At 44.6% G+C, this 14,659-nt stretch overlaps 1 protein-coding gene across 2 annotated transcripts in view; it reads left to right on the forward strand.

Moving 5' to 3' along the window:
* Positions 1-8,100: 8,100 nt before the first annotated feature.
* Positions 8,101-14,659, forward strand: part of JADE3 (jade family PHD finger 3) — a 67,122-nt gene continuing 60,563 nt past the window's right edge. Inside the window, exon 1 of one of the 2 annotated variants that reach the window (XM_034074571.1) lies at positions 8,101-8,189. The gene's annotated coding sequence lies outside the window, so the exon portion shown is untranslated. Of the gene's footprint in view, positions 8,190-8,779; positions 8,811-14,659 lie in introns of those variants that run through there. The other variant, XM_031051076.2, reaches the window with a different exon arrangement.

Here is a 14,659-nt window from a genome sequence, read left to right on the forward strand (position 1 = left end):
GTGATTAACTTTGCACTGAAGTTTTTCCTAATACATGGAAGAAGGGATTCAGATAGCAAGCTGTAGAGAGTCAAGTAGAGAGATTCCTGGATGGAGACTGTTCAAGTGCTTCTCCCTGATCTGTGTGTGCATGGAGTGTTTCTTTTTGGTTTGTTTTTTAACTTGTAAAAGTCTTGTGCTTTTAACTGTGCTTACCTCTTCAGGTATTGCATGCATGCGAGTGATGTGCTCACAGCAAAAACAGATTGTGGTGGTTATACTGGTAGAACTATTAATTTAGAATGCAGTTTCTTTGTAAATTCCATTTAGCATCTGAAAACAGGTAAAAAGTCCTGAAAACAGGTAAGCACTAAATATGTTCCCAAACTCAGCTTTAAACTGGTCAGGAATGAGAATCTTTTGTCTAGAGGTGGTCTAGGGCAATTTTATTGTAGAACCATTAAGTGGTTTCGACTATAAGGGGCTTAAGATCATCCAGTTCTACCTCCTCTGTCAGGGGGAGGGACACCTTCCACTAGACCAGGTTGCTCAAAGCCCCATCTGGCCTGGCCTTGAACACTGCCAGGAGTGGGCAGCTGTGGGTTCTCTGGGCAACCTGTGCTAGTGCCTCACCACCCTACAGTAAAGAACCTTTTCCTTATAACCAATCTAAACTTCCCCTGTTTTAATCTGTTACTCCTTGTCCTATCACTACAGTTGCTGATGAAGAGTCCCTCCCCAACATCCCTATTGGCCCCCTTCACATACTGGAAGGCTGCTATGAGGTCTCCAGGCAGCCTTCTCTTCTCCAGGCTGAACAGCCCCAACTTTCTCAGCCTGTCTTCATATGGGACATGCTCCAGTCCCCTGATCATCCTCGTGGCCCTTCTCTGGACTTGTTCCAACAGTTCCATGTCCTTTTTATGTTGAGGACACCAGAACTGCACACAATACTCCAAGTGAGGTTTCATGAGAGCAGAGTAGAGGGGCAGGATCACCTCCTTTGACCTGCTGGTCATGCTTCTTTTGATGCAGCCCCAGGATATTATTGCTTTCTGGGCTGCAAGCACACACTGATGGCTCATGTTAAGCTTCTTGGCAACCAGAACCCCCAAGTCCTTCTCTGCAGAAGTTTATGTCATGAACTTGCATGAAGTGTAAATGTTTGCTAAGGGCATGAAGTACTGTGTCAATATAATTATTTTTTTAATATCTTGAGTTAAATTGTGAAGCTTTAAAGAATCAAAGCTTTTGGTTTAAACTTAACTGTTATTGTCCAATTTTACAGTTTAAAGATAATCTTATACCCCAGCTGGATTTGAGTTGCCTAATAATCGGGGTTTTTTACGTAGCATGTAAGTAACAGCAAAGCTGCCTGAAGTATTTTCACAATTTTTACCAATCACATCCTCAAATACTAAGATGCAGAAGCTTTATATCTGTGTCCCATTTGCTAGGAAGACACCCACTTTCTTGTATCGTACCTCATATTCATGCATAAAATGCATGGATTTAAAAGTAAGCCACATGCCAGGCTGCACTTACATAATTGGGACAGATATTTTTTTTCATTCCAAAAAGCAGCCGGAAACTTTTTATTACAACATATGTGCTTCCATCATTCTGACTAATTGGGGCAAAAAAAGAGTTTTACTGACTTAAGTGTGAGCAAGAACTCTGTTGCGCAATATTTTCTCTTAAATGTTGGCTTTTGAATGTTTAGGTTTTATTCATACAGCAGTCAGCTTTCTGTACATATTGAAATGAGCATTGCTGATAATACAGTCTAGAAGGTATCGATTCCCCAGGCTTTTTGTCTAAAGATTTTATAAAAGCTGCTGTGAAATAACTCTTTCAAGACCTAGCAGCAGCCCTGGTGCCTACATGAGTAGCTCCTAAACAGTAGGATTTTTGCTAGCAATTTCCTTGTTGATTGCTCGGGACCTTTGTGCCATTTCTTTTTTTAAGTAATGTGTAAGCCTTCTGAATTCATAAGGACGACAAAGGTCTTTGGAGGTTTGCAGGAACAGCTCTTCCAAGGCATGTTTAAACCTGACCTAAAACATGTACATCCTAGTCCACCAGTACTAAAAGCTGAGAGTGATGCTCATAAGTAGTGTCTCTAGCAGGGATGGATCTGAGTGGGATAATGCAAGCAGACTGTAGTGCTTCATTAAGTTGTGTGTTATAGGACTGCTTTCTTGCTGCAGTGTACACTGGAAGGAAGCTCTGCAGTGGTCCATCCCATTCCCTGGACCGGTGAAGCTTGCAGTATAAATTATAGCAATTTGCTGAGGATAGCAGTTTCTGGAAAATAACAACAACTTGCTGTATTATCAACCTGGAAAGCTTTTCTTAAAACTATCTAGTCTGAACTCTGTCTCTCAACACAACCACCTATGTGTTGGAAAACCTTACAAGCATCCAACTTGGTAAAAGCAGGATATACTGGAGGTGTTACTGTGTGGTTCGGAGTCACAGTGTCTCAACAGGCCAGATGTTAATGTCTTGGTGTCCAGTTTGATAGAAGAATGCTTCTTACAGCTTTTATCTCTCCAGAATGCCTGATGGCCATAAGGCTGTTGCTGTTAATATTTGTGGTCATGCAGTCTTCCTGGTGCATATGTAGTCATCGCTGGTTCTGACTAAGAGAGAAGAAAAGGAGGGGGAAGTGAGAGGAGCTTTTGAAAAAGCTCTGAAGTTTTCTGAGTATGCAAAGAAAAATGTGCAACTGCTCATTCCTTTACTTTTTCTGCAGCTAGTGATAATCCCCAGCTATGTGCAATGTCATGTTTAGAGTATCTGAGCACCATCCCAGAATGTGTTAAGCAATGTGACCAGCATCTGTCAAGTACGAGTCATCCTCTTTCCAGTTAGACAAAGCTTTAAACTTGCCAGTGTTGTCAGGGGTCGAAGAGGTCTTCCAAAGATGTGAATTTTCCTCGCATCCTTCTGTTAAATCCGCTATAAAAAGTTTGCGCTTAAAAGGATCAGGTAAAGTTGATAGGCAGGAAATGATGGTGAAGTTAAGAGGCTCTTGGACAGTGTTTCAGTGAGTTTCTGACATTCCCAAACTGCAAAGGCTAAAAGCAATGTGCTACTACAGGTTCTAACCACATGGTGAGGCTAAATTTAAGGCTAGGCACCCCTGCAGTACTGGGAGCTCAAAGGACCCTGTGTCTGCATGCCAATAATGTGTATCTTTTTATTTTAACAACTTCATTTTATCACAAGTATTGTGGTGATGAAGTCCCAGCTCATACAGTCACATGAGAATCTCCACTTTCATTTTAGGTGCCTTTTGTCCTGGTCATAGTGAAGAAAACTTACAAGCATTTTTTCACTATGAAGAAAAATTTCTGGCTGTTTGAGCCATTGAACTTGGGTGTCTCAAAATTAAAAAAACTGAAACTTTTGGAGGGGTGGGGAAGGGAGGAGCAGCCATTGACTTGTCATCTCTGAGCAGTGGAGAAGCAGCCTTACTTCCCCCTACTCACATGGATGCTGGGTGCTGTAGGTAGGATCTTCCCCCACACTGCAGGCGTGTCACCACAGAAGCAGCTAACTCTCCAGTTCTTTTAGGCAAGGTACAAAATTTGTTCCCTCGCTAATACAGGCATAAGATGCATTCTTTGATTCTTTTTTTTGTTAGGTACTTACCTGCATGAGTCTAAGGTACGGAGTCATAGTACCAATAGGGTTTGAAAGCTGCTGGCAGTGCTCTCCATTCTGTGTTACTACCTTAGAAGGAGAAAGATAAATCAAAGATCTCTCTAAGCACAAAACTTTGAACTTGTCAGATCCTGGGAAGTGAAGCTGGCACATTTTGCTCTATAGAAAGTAAATGCTTCACGATTGTGGAAGTACTGTTTTTTTGTCTGAATGTGCTGATCTTTCTATGAGGGGAGACCTTACCTCCCTCTCTCCCCCTTTCTCCCCCTCCCCCCCTCTTTCCTGAAGTTCCTCCATGAAAACTGCTTCAGGGGCTTCTTTTTTTTTTTTTTTTTGTAAGGGTTCTGGAGATTAAATGGAAGGGCTGTGCCTTGACCTGAGGACATCTTTTGATAGCTGCTCCAACAGGTGCTAAAGGATTGGATTCAAGTGTTAAAAGACCATCTTTTGAAGCTCTGAGCACTCTTTGCTTCTGTTTTGAATAGTACCGGAAACAGTTTTAATCATGAGAGAGTTTAAAGACAGCTAGCCATCCTTAGATGAGATTCTGCTTTGCATTTTTTTCCCCAGATGAATTAAGGTTACTCTGCAGTGATAATCAGCTCTCTCGTTTGCAGGTGGGGAGTTGTGCTTTATGGTAATACTTCAGTAGTTTTGCTCATTGTGGAAGGAAAAGAAGCTGTTGTGTCTCTGGCTGGTAGCTGCCAGTGCTTCTTCTGTGTTCAAGGACAGCGTATCAAGATTTCACCCATGGTTCCTGATCTACCGTTGAAGTGAGTTTTATGCAGTTCTGCAAGTTTCAAAAAGAGTCGGTGTATCAAGCGTTGGGATCTGTGTATTTTAAGAGAGTCATGGAAGCCTCTATGTGTGGTCTGGGTATGCTGCAAAGACTTGGAGGTAAGCAGTACGAGTTAATTCTCCCAGGCCTTTCCAATTCTTATTTCTTCTCCAGGATACCATGGCATGTTTGTTGTCTTTTTCTTCCTCAGCATCTGATCAAAGATAGCAGATTTAGTAAAAAAAATGCTTTTGTCCTGAAATTCACTGCAATACTTCTAGGTATTTCAATTAGAGATGCTTCTTCTGGGGCTCCAGTCCATGTTAAACTCTGTGTGACTCTGCTTCTCAGATGTTAAACATTACTTCATTGTAACTTTCTCAATGCACTAATATACTATGGGTAGCCTTTGCACAGCTGAATAATGACCTGGTTCAACTTGAGTATGGCATACATGTATGCATTATTTTATCTTCACCGTATCTCTTACAGTTTCCTGAGCATTCCTCCCTTGGAAAGACTTCATGTTTGCACTGTATTTTATCAACGTGTTAACATCTGCCTTTGTAAATTCTTTATATTCTCTAGGTGCGTAAGAGCATCTGTAGTTCATCCTTTCCCCAAAAAAATATAGAAACTGTGTTGCATATGTCTTCTAAAAGCACAACAGTGTACTATCTGCTTCCTATTTATTCATCTTGGTCCGTATTCCTTCCTATAGAAATGTATCTGAATGTAAATACACTTATGTGTAAGTTCTTATCAAGTGGTAAATAGTTTACTAGGAGTTACAGAGGATGAGATTAAAAAAAAATAAATAAACAATTTGCACATTAAAGCATTTGTTGAAATTAGAAGCCCTACAGTCTTTCTGCTGCGAGTTTTTCCTTGTCACCTATCTTTTAACGTTGAGCCCATCATGTACAGCTGTGGATTAGAAATAGGGATTTGGATGTCATCTTGTCATCTTCTCCTGACATATAACAGACAGTGCATGAGGAGGGGAGGAGTGGTGTGTGATTCCAGGCATGGGAAATGAAGACAGCTGTGCAACACCTTTTGTGGGCTGGGCTGCATCTGCTCCTGATAAAGTCATTCACGTATAAAGTAATCTGGTAGGAAACTTCTGATTGGAATGTTTCCTTCACTGATGGGAATGTACATTCGTCATTGGCCTTCAGAATGACAGATACTTTAAATGCTATAAATCTCCACTAAGCAGATTTCATGGACATACAAGAATAGAAAATACAAGTGAAGGCATTGGTACTTGAAAATAGTTTCTGTTTAAATCAATCAGGCTTCAAATTCCTTTTATTATTAGGAAACAGATCTTTTTCTATTGCACACAGACCTGGTTTTATCACTCTGAAGTCTCTTAATTCTGGATTTCATATCTCTTGTCTCATGGCTGTATTGCCTGCCCTGCTGCCTGGACCATCCAGTTTAATAGACAGGATTCCACAAATGGTGATGACTGGGGGAGTGCTCTTGGTGTTCTACTTCAGACTGTGGTTTTCAGAAGCTGCTCAGAGTGGTTTCCTGGCAAGTATAGATTAATGAACAGAAGGGTGATCACTGGTGCATGAAGGAAGTCATACATGTTGGCATCGCTGTTTGGTTGCAGTCTAACTGTATTTGTAGAAAGCTACACTACATGTTAGCCACAGAAATATTAACCAGATAGTCAACAGAAAAAAAGATTATTGGGTTGTTCAGGGTTGGTTTTGTTTTGCAGCAGCAGCAAAAAAAGGACTTCTGTGGAAGTCTTTGGATTAGCCAACTGTGATCTACTATCAGAAGCCTGCATGGTTTCAGTGAAAGCTGACTTGTATAGGTACTTGCAGAAGTGATCCTGTTTGGGGCTACTGAACAGATGTGCCACACATCCTGCTTGGGAATCTGAGTAAGAGCTATTGGAGGTTTGCAGAGTACATGAGGGAAGATTCTTATTGTGGATGCCTATTGGACCAGGAGGAAGTCGATGCAGGGGGGGTGTGGCTTTCTACAGCAGGTGGGAGGATGGTGAGCTAGGTGGAACACTTAGCTTGAACGTTTTGTGTTTCTCGTGATCCATTTCAGCTCATCCTTTGGCTAGCATCTGGGAACACCATAGAAGTGCAGCTCAGGCATGCCAAACCATCCCTTCCACACTTGCTGCTTGTCTCTTCATTCATAGAATGGTTTGGGTTGGAAAGGACCTTAAAGATCATCCGGTTCCAACCCCCTGTCATGGGCAGGTACACCTTCCACTAGACCAGGTTGCTCAAAGCCCAGTGCAGCCTGGCCTTGAACACTGCCAGGGATGGGGCAGCCACAGCTTCTGTGGGCAACCTGTGCCAGCGTCTCACCACCCTCACCGAATATCTAATGTTAATCTCCCTTCTGTCAGTTTAAAGCCATTCTCCCTTGTCCTGTCACTACATGCCCTTGTAAAAAGTCCCTCTCCAGATTTCTTGTAAGTCCTCTACAAGAATAATTTTTCTTTGTGCTCCTTGTTACTACATTTTTGTTTTTTCTCTGTGCCTGGCCTAGGCAGGAGGGCTGTATCCCATACTTGAGACCCCAGGTTTGATTTCCTTCTCTGCTGAGTTTCCGTAGTCTTTCCATGCCTCAGTTACTATGTGCACAGACCACAGGGCTGCAGCAGCTGAAGGGTGTTCTGCAGATACATCTCTTTGAGGCAGTCCTTCTGGTAAGGAAGGCAAAAGGGTTTTGCAGCGTGTTTGACGCAAGTGATACTTGGTAACAGCAGTTTGGGAACTATGTGTGGGTGTGGGGCCTAATAATGGAGGAGGTTTGCCAATTTTTTGCTGTTGCTTCCTTTATTCTAGCTGATGCCGCCTACTGTGCTCTCTATCAAATATTGTTTCGATGGGGAACTCTGTCATGGGCCAAACAATTAGCACTGATCACTGGTTAAAAGCTGCCCCAAGGCATACTTTGCGATCACCATTTTACAAGTCTTGCCACTCATATAGACTGTTCTCAATCTGGTGCAGGACCGGGCTGGGATGGGTGCGTGATGCCCTCAGAAGCTGTTGGAAGGCAGGTGAGATGTGCCGGGGTGCCTGGCCACCTCAGCCCCGCCAGCAGTCACCCTGCCCAAAGCTGAGTCTCGGCAGCGGCTGGCTCTGGGGCCACGGGCCAGGCACTGCCGCTTGCTGATCACCTGCGCTGGACGTCCCAAAGGGAGAAGCACCGCCTGAGTGCGGCGGGAGCCGAATCCCGCTCTCACCGGGCACGCCTTAATCCCCTCAGCCCTGCCGCCTGCCCGAGGAGCCGCTGCTGAGGTCTGCCGCACGAACCTTCCCCTCAGGCCCCTTCCCGCCCGCTCGCCGGGGCGGGGGCCGGCTCAGCCGGCGCAGCTGGCAGGAAGGCCCGGCAAGGGAGGGAAGGGAAGGGGAAGAGGCGGGGCCTGCAGCCCAGCAGTGTCAATAATACAATAGGGCTCTTGTGAAGCTGCTGCCGGAGGAGGAGCGGGTTCTGACTGCAGGCAGGCGGGCGAGCGAGTGAGCCGAGCAGCCGGCACGCAGGGCGGGAGCCGCCGCCGGCCACGGGCCCGGGCGGGTGGAGGCGATGCGCGCCGGCGCGGGACGGCGGCACCACCACCAGCACCACCACCAGCAGCAGGAGCAGCAGCGGCAGCCGCCGCGGGAGCACCAGCCCTGACGGCCGCGGCCGCCCACGCCGGCGAGCAGACGAGGAGCAGGAGCAGGCGGCGGCGGCGCGCCGGGCCGTGCCGCGCCGGCGGCGGGAGGTGAGCGCGGCCCGGGCTGCCCGCATGGAGGCGGGGCGGGGGGCGGGCGCCGGGCCGCCGGGGCCGCCGCGCCGGGCCTGTACGCGGGGGAGGCGCCGGGCCTGCGGCGGGCGGGAGGCGGTGGCGGCGTTTGGCGCCAAGGCCGGGCAGGAGAAGGGGGAGGAGGAAGCAGCGGCGACCGGGGGAGGCGGCAGGTCCTGCGGGTACGTGGGGCCGGGAGCGGTGGTGAGGGCCGTGCCGGGCGGGCTGCTCGCCCGTCCATCTGTCCGGCGTGGGCGCTGCGGCCCCGGCCGCGTCCGGAGGGAAAAGTTGTGGCTGTTCCGCCGGGCCGCCGCTCCGGCCCCGCGCTTGGCGGGGCCGTGCCCGCAACGGACGGCAGCGGCTGGGCGCCCCCGGCGGAGCGCCCTTTTGTTCGCCGCAGCCCGGAGAGGCGGCGACCCGGCGGTCCCCGAGCCGGCGTGGCCCTGCGGAGCGGAGCGGGGCTGGGCGTGGCGGGCAGGCGGGCCGACACAGGCGGGCGGTTGTCCGCTGCCGAGCAGCGCTCCGCCGGTATGTCGAGGAACTTGCTAGAACTGAGTTTGACAATGAAGAGGTAGCGCTGCCCGGCCCGCCGCTGCCAAGGTAAGTTTTGTGATGAGCTGCAAGCGCGGGTAGCGCCCAGGAGCATCGTGCACTTAGGGATAGGAACGGGAAGGGCCCCGGTTTCGGCTCTCCTAATACCACCTTCTGCCTCCCTCGCACGGTGTTTGCTGGGATGTTGCCTGTCTTTCTGCAAAGGACTCACAGCGACCAGTACGGTTAGCAGCAGGGGATGTAGGAAAAGTGGCACTTGAAAGTAATTCTGTAGTGATCGATGGGAAGAATGGGGAACAGGCACCTCAAAATACGTCTTGACAGGAAGAATAAATGCTGCTTTTTCCTGATTTATTTAACTACACTTTATAAAGTGCACTTATAGTTATTTGAAGAGTTCAGCTTTCATTCACAAATTGTTATAATGAGCAGCTATGTACTTTAAAATATCACTAAATTAGTGCAGTGCTTTAAAGAAGACAGGGCTGCTGAAGACAGCATCCAGTTGTGATTAGAAATCCCGTGATTAAAATACACTAGGAATAACTTGGAATCTATTGCGCTTCTCTGTTACTGTGAAAGAGCCTTTGCACTAAAACTGAAAGATCAAGAGGGTTGTATTTTGTCTTGGTGCACGTGGAATGTTTCATCTGCAGCCAACTCTTTACGTCATGTTGGTGCTTGTTGTGGGCTGTTCTGTAGAGCATCTCGAGCACACCTGCTTATCTCTGCAAAGCAAGGCCGTATCTTGGCCATGGCTAGAGCTAACCTAGAAGTGTGAGAGCTGGGTGGGTTTAGAGAGGAAAGGGCCCAGCTCTGGAGGAAGGCATGCTAGTGTAACTTTCAAGCCTGCCACAGAGTTCCTTAGCAGGGCATCAGAAGCTTTTACTTGCATATACTAAAGGGAAAAAATGCAATTTTAGTTAAGAAAGTGTGTTTTCAAATTAAAAGCAAGTTAATGCTCTTAGATTCCAAAATTATGTTGGGTTTTGTTCTTGGTTTTTGGTTTAGCTGTTTGAGTTTTTTTTTTAGCTGAACTTCTAACCTCTTTTGAGACTGGATATGACATGCCCTCTTCCTGGTGCCAAAGAGGAGCAGAAAAAAAAGCTCTCTTCTCCAAAAGTTGGGCTTGAGATGCAGTAGAAGTCATCAAAATAACAAAAGCTGTTTCTATTGCCTGTCCTTCATTTACTGTTTCCTCTTTCTAGGTTAATTTTGCAGAACAGGCCTCTCTCTGCGAGCAGTAAAATTTCCCGAGTTGGGTCGGTCAGTGCAACTGTGGGTTTGGGGTTTTTTTTTTATTTGCGTTATGTAGCAAAGATTTACTAGAGAGCTGATGCAGGAGCATCCGCAGTGGCATTTATTGGCAAGGATGTGTGTTAATTTGGGATCTCATTAAAATCCTGAAAATCCACTGTGAATGTAAAAGGCTCGGCTAGAGGATCTCAGTGTGTTAGAATGAACCCAGCTTTTACCTTCTCCACAGTTCTGTGGGCTTCCTCCCTGTGGCAGAAAATCAGGAAGTTTCCATGTGGAATTCATTGGGATACCTGAGGTTGTTGTAGACTTCTGGTTTTAAAAATACACATAGTTTCTGTAGAGCTGGGTGGCTTACTTAGGACAATTTCCAAAGGCTGCTCATTTACTTGTCCAGCTCTATGTGTACACCTCAGCAGGCACGCATGCATGTGGTTGCTGTAGTAGCTACCACGTGCTGAGTGCTATAGAGCATTTATCCCAAAGAGCTTGCTGTGGCTCACCTGTGGGATGTCTTGACTGGTGGCCTGAACTCTTGCCTGGCATGATATGATGGCAGGTGCCCAAAGCCATGGCAGAAATGGCTGGATTTGTTAGACCTGCTCGTGAGAAGTGAAGTTAAACCCAGTACAAGCTGCCTCGAGTTTGAGTTTGAAATTGATACCCCTGTGTTGCTCCCTGGGGGCTCTTTAGGTAGCTTATTTCAATCTTTGAAATTGTTTTCTGGCCGTTATGCCCCACAGGGTAAGGAGCATGGTTTGGTGTCTGTATATTTTTGTTTATCTCATCACAACATATCCAAACTAGGAGCATAGACCCATGTTTTTGTAGTGCACCTTTTGTGATCCATAGATTAAAATGTTATATAAACCTCTATTTCTGTGGTGCACTTTTCTCCTTTAGTCCCTAGAAGTCTCCTTTAGAATTGGTTTCAGGTTTTGAGGGCTCTTATCTGAATAGGTTTGATAGTGGAATGTTATGTACGCTTCAGAATATACAGAGCAATTTAGTAACAAAGAATTTGAAAGTTAATATTTTATTAAGTGCGGGGATCATTCTCCTGATATATTTTATAACCAAACCCTTTCTGTTCTGTCTAGGTCAGTGGTATCATTCCTTCTTGCATTATAACCAGAAATGGACTTGGCCAAAACTTGCAGTTTGATCATGCCAGCTTAATTTCTCACCACTCCCACAACTTTTGTGGGAGCTGCAGCTAAAGGCTCCCGGGAGCTTCTGAATTTCTGGAGAGGGGAACCCTTTCTCTGGAATCATGTGGTATTTCTCTGAAGATTTGAAAGTGGTTGTGACACTTGAGGCTTCATGTAATTTGAGACATAAGCGCAATTTTTACATACTTTACTTAAAATGGAAACTAACAAGTTAATAATAGCTCTTATCGGGGGATATTTATGTAATGGAAGCCAACAGATGCTATTTGCATCTTGAAGAGCTGATGTATAAAATGTTATGTCAGGGACCTGACAGGTTTTGTGCTGGCGGAGGCTGGGTCAGGTGGGAGTGGGAGATACTGGAGATCTGTAGTGCTTGATGGCACCTCTGAGAAGTGAGATAACTATATGAAATTCTGCATTTTAGCACACAGTTGATTTTAGCTTAATGCTGCTATTTAAAATAAAAAAAAAAGAGTGAGAGGTGATTTATATTTATCCATGTTAAATGATCAATTACACCGTCACTTTAAAATTACTTTTCTTTAAACTATCTTGTAGCTACAACTGCACATCTGATGTTCAGACCCCCTAAAAAGTGTGTTTATAGATACTTATTTTACTGATGCTTCAACTTCAGCTGTAAGATGGTATTTGGCAGAGAAGTATTAGAAGTGTGATGTGACAGCCTGGGTGTTGCCTTCTGTGGAGAGATGTGTGTGTAATTACTAACCACCTCCCTGTTTCCCTAGGCTGTTCTCTCTTTCGTATTTATTTACTTCCCAGTCACCCTTTTCTAGATGGCATCTGAACTTTTCGAGCATTTAAGATCTTGTTTCAGTGGGTGGGAGACAAGGAATTTTGGGATTAGAGCACTCTGGGACGTGTGATTTTAGGCCTAATGAAATCTCCTGCGTTTGCAGAGCTGTAATACAAGCTTTACTGGGATTTAAAGAGATGGAAGAGACCCTGAGCTGTGAGCGTGGCTGCGGAGGCCCCGCTGGCACTTGTTAAGTCACCCTGTTCAGAGGAGCAGGAGAAGGTGGGAGTATAAGCTTGTGACTGCAGCTATTTGTTGTAACTTTCTCCTGGATTAAACACTGGGATGCTTGCTTTAGCTTGTTAAAACTTTGCTCGAAAACTTTGGAGTGCTTTCCTTCTTTAACATACACCTGCTACCGCATTAGATTACAGAGCTGTGTTTCTTGCTTATTGAATTGAATGCTGAACATAACATATTGTGTCGTTAATACCTCCTTGTGTTTTAATTAGAGCTGTAGGGAGATGTTAAAAAACAGGTTTATACACATGCCTGACTGGTTGCTAAATTGAATATGCTTGTCATACGGTCTTGAGGGAATTATGTACTATTTTGCTAATCTGCTGTCCAGGGCTCTTCCCATCCGCTCCTTCTTTATCTTTTTTTTTCCCTTGTTATTCTGAAAAAAACCCAAAAAACCTCGAATGTTTTCTGACAGTGTCTCATAGCTGCTAAAAGCTCCTGACTATGTGGTTGGCTTTGCTGCGGCTCTTGTTCATGTGCTAGAGAGCAGTTTTGCACCTGTGCAAGTGGTTTGATGCACAGCAAGTCCAACAGCTTCCAAGGGTGAGTGCTGTGCAGCGGTAGAGTAGATGCTGGGATGCCAAAGGGAGGGGTGGCACCCTGCTTACCAGGCTGTGCAAAGCAAAACAACTGACCAGGAGCATATATTACACATAGTTAATTCTGTGTGACTGTGTTACAAAGTGTTTTCCAAGCTGTGTTTTAAATTTACAGGTAGTTCTTGTTTTGGAACATTCTGTTGGGTAGATAAGTTGGAGGAAAACTTCTGGACAGGATGTGTCTGCATGCTAAATAGCTTTTAACTGTGATAAATTGTTTATCTTGTAATACTGGATGACTGCAATTCTTTAAATGTGCAAATGACATCTTCTGCTACAAATGTTAGACTGAAGTCTTCTCCTAAAGTTATTTTGGTTGTTAGATGCAGTTTGGTTGTTAGGTTAATACACTACTAGGTTCATAACATTGGTGTTCACAGGCACTTGAAAAATCATAAGCAAACTGAGCTTTCATTCATACTACTTTAAAAAAGTGAGTATTGGTTTAACAGACTGGATGATTTTTAACTAACACTTGCTTTAAAGCGTGTAAGATTGAGGAAGTTACTGGTTTTATCCACAAATATTTAAATCTTCCCTGTGTATCAATTATAGGAGAATAAAATGGCAGTTGTTTTCCTTCTGCTGCTAGGTGGAAAATACAACATCTTGAACTGCTGGATACAAAAACATAAGGAAAAATGTGTGTCCTGTCAAGGGAAGGAAAGAGTGTCCCTAGTGGGATTACTTGCAGTTTTTAATTCTCTTTAATTCTCTTTGTTGTTCTACTTTTAACTGCTTGTATTTCTTTAATATTCCTCCAGTGTTAATTTGCAAGATTTGATATCAAAGTGGCTGTAGAGAACTCACTGTTGGAAATAGTGCCATATCTCACCCAGGTTTTGACTTTAATGAAAGAAGAAAAAACAACAAACAGCAAAAAATCCCTGAAACACTGCATGGAGCTGAAATATAGCGCACGTGAGTGTGTTAGGGATCCACATGAGAAAATGGTAGGCTCAGCAATTATCTGGTGAGGAGCTGCCTCAGTATAAGAGGTAGCAGAAATATCTCTCCCTCTTTTATTAGTACTTGCAAGGGAAGAGGAGTAACAAACTCATGCTTCTATTCCTGCTTTCATGCAAATAGATTCTTTTTCCAGCAGGTAACTGACTGAATTAGTGGTAACGGGTGATTACTCTGCAGTGCAAAGTAAACCTTGTTAAATGCTGTTTGATAGGAAGGAGAAGAAATGCTCATTTCAAGCACAGAAAATAATTTATTGTTTGTTTTTGGGTTTTTGTTGTTTTTTTTTTTTTTCAAGAACTGCTAACGGGTGGTCTGGCAAGGGAAAGGTTACCAGTCAGTCATCAGTGTTGCTGGGCTTTGCTAGCATTAACCTTGTTGGATGGAGTTTTAGCAACTCTTCGGCTTAATTCCAGAGCAGTTGCATTCTTTTGGAAAAATCAAACTGACTGTCATTTAAGCAACTGAAAGGCAGATACTTAAACCTGATAATGAAGTTGCAGTCTTCCTTATGTTAGCAACATAATCATTCCCAGTGTAGCATAAAATGAGCAAGCTTAAGAAGTAAGTGAAGCATTTTGTCTGACAAATTTGAACTTGCAGTTCTGCAACAGAATGTGCTAAGAGTGAGGGAGGAGCTACAAGCTTGGTCTTAATACAAGGTGCTTGTTAATGAGCTGCACTATTGGAATTTTGCTGTTGGCATACATAGGAAGTAAAGTTCATTCTTGCTTAATGGAATTGATTCTTATATGGAATTATTTTTTTTTTTGCAAAATAGTTTGTCTGTGTTACAGAAAGTGATCTTCTGCCCTGCCCTTCCTATGGTTTGTGCTTCTT

This window comes from Melopsittacus undulatus, chromosome 2 (assembly GCF_012275295.1).
Source record: "Melopsittacus undulatus isolate bMelUnd1 chromosome 2, bMelUnd1.mat.Z, whole genome shotgun sequence".
Taxonomy (NCBI): domain Eukaryota; kingdom Metazoa; phylum Chordata; class Aves; order Psittaciformes; family Psittaculidae; genus Melopsittacus; species Melopsittacus undulatus.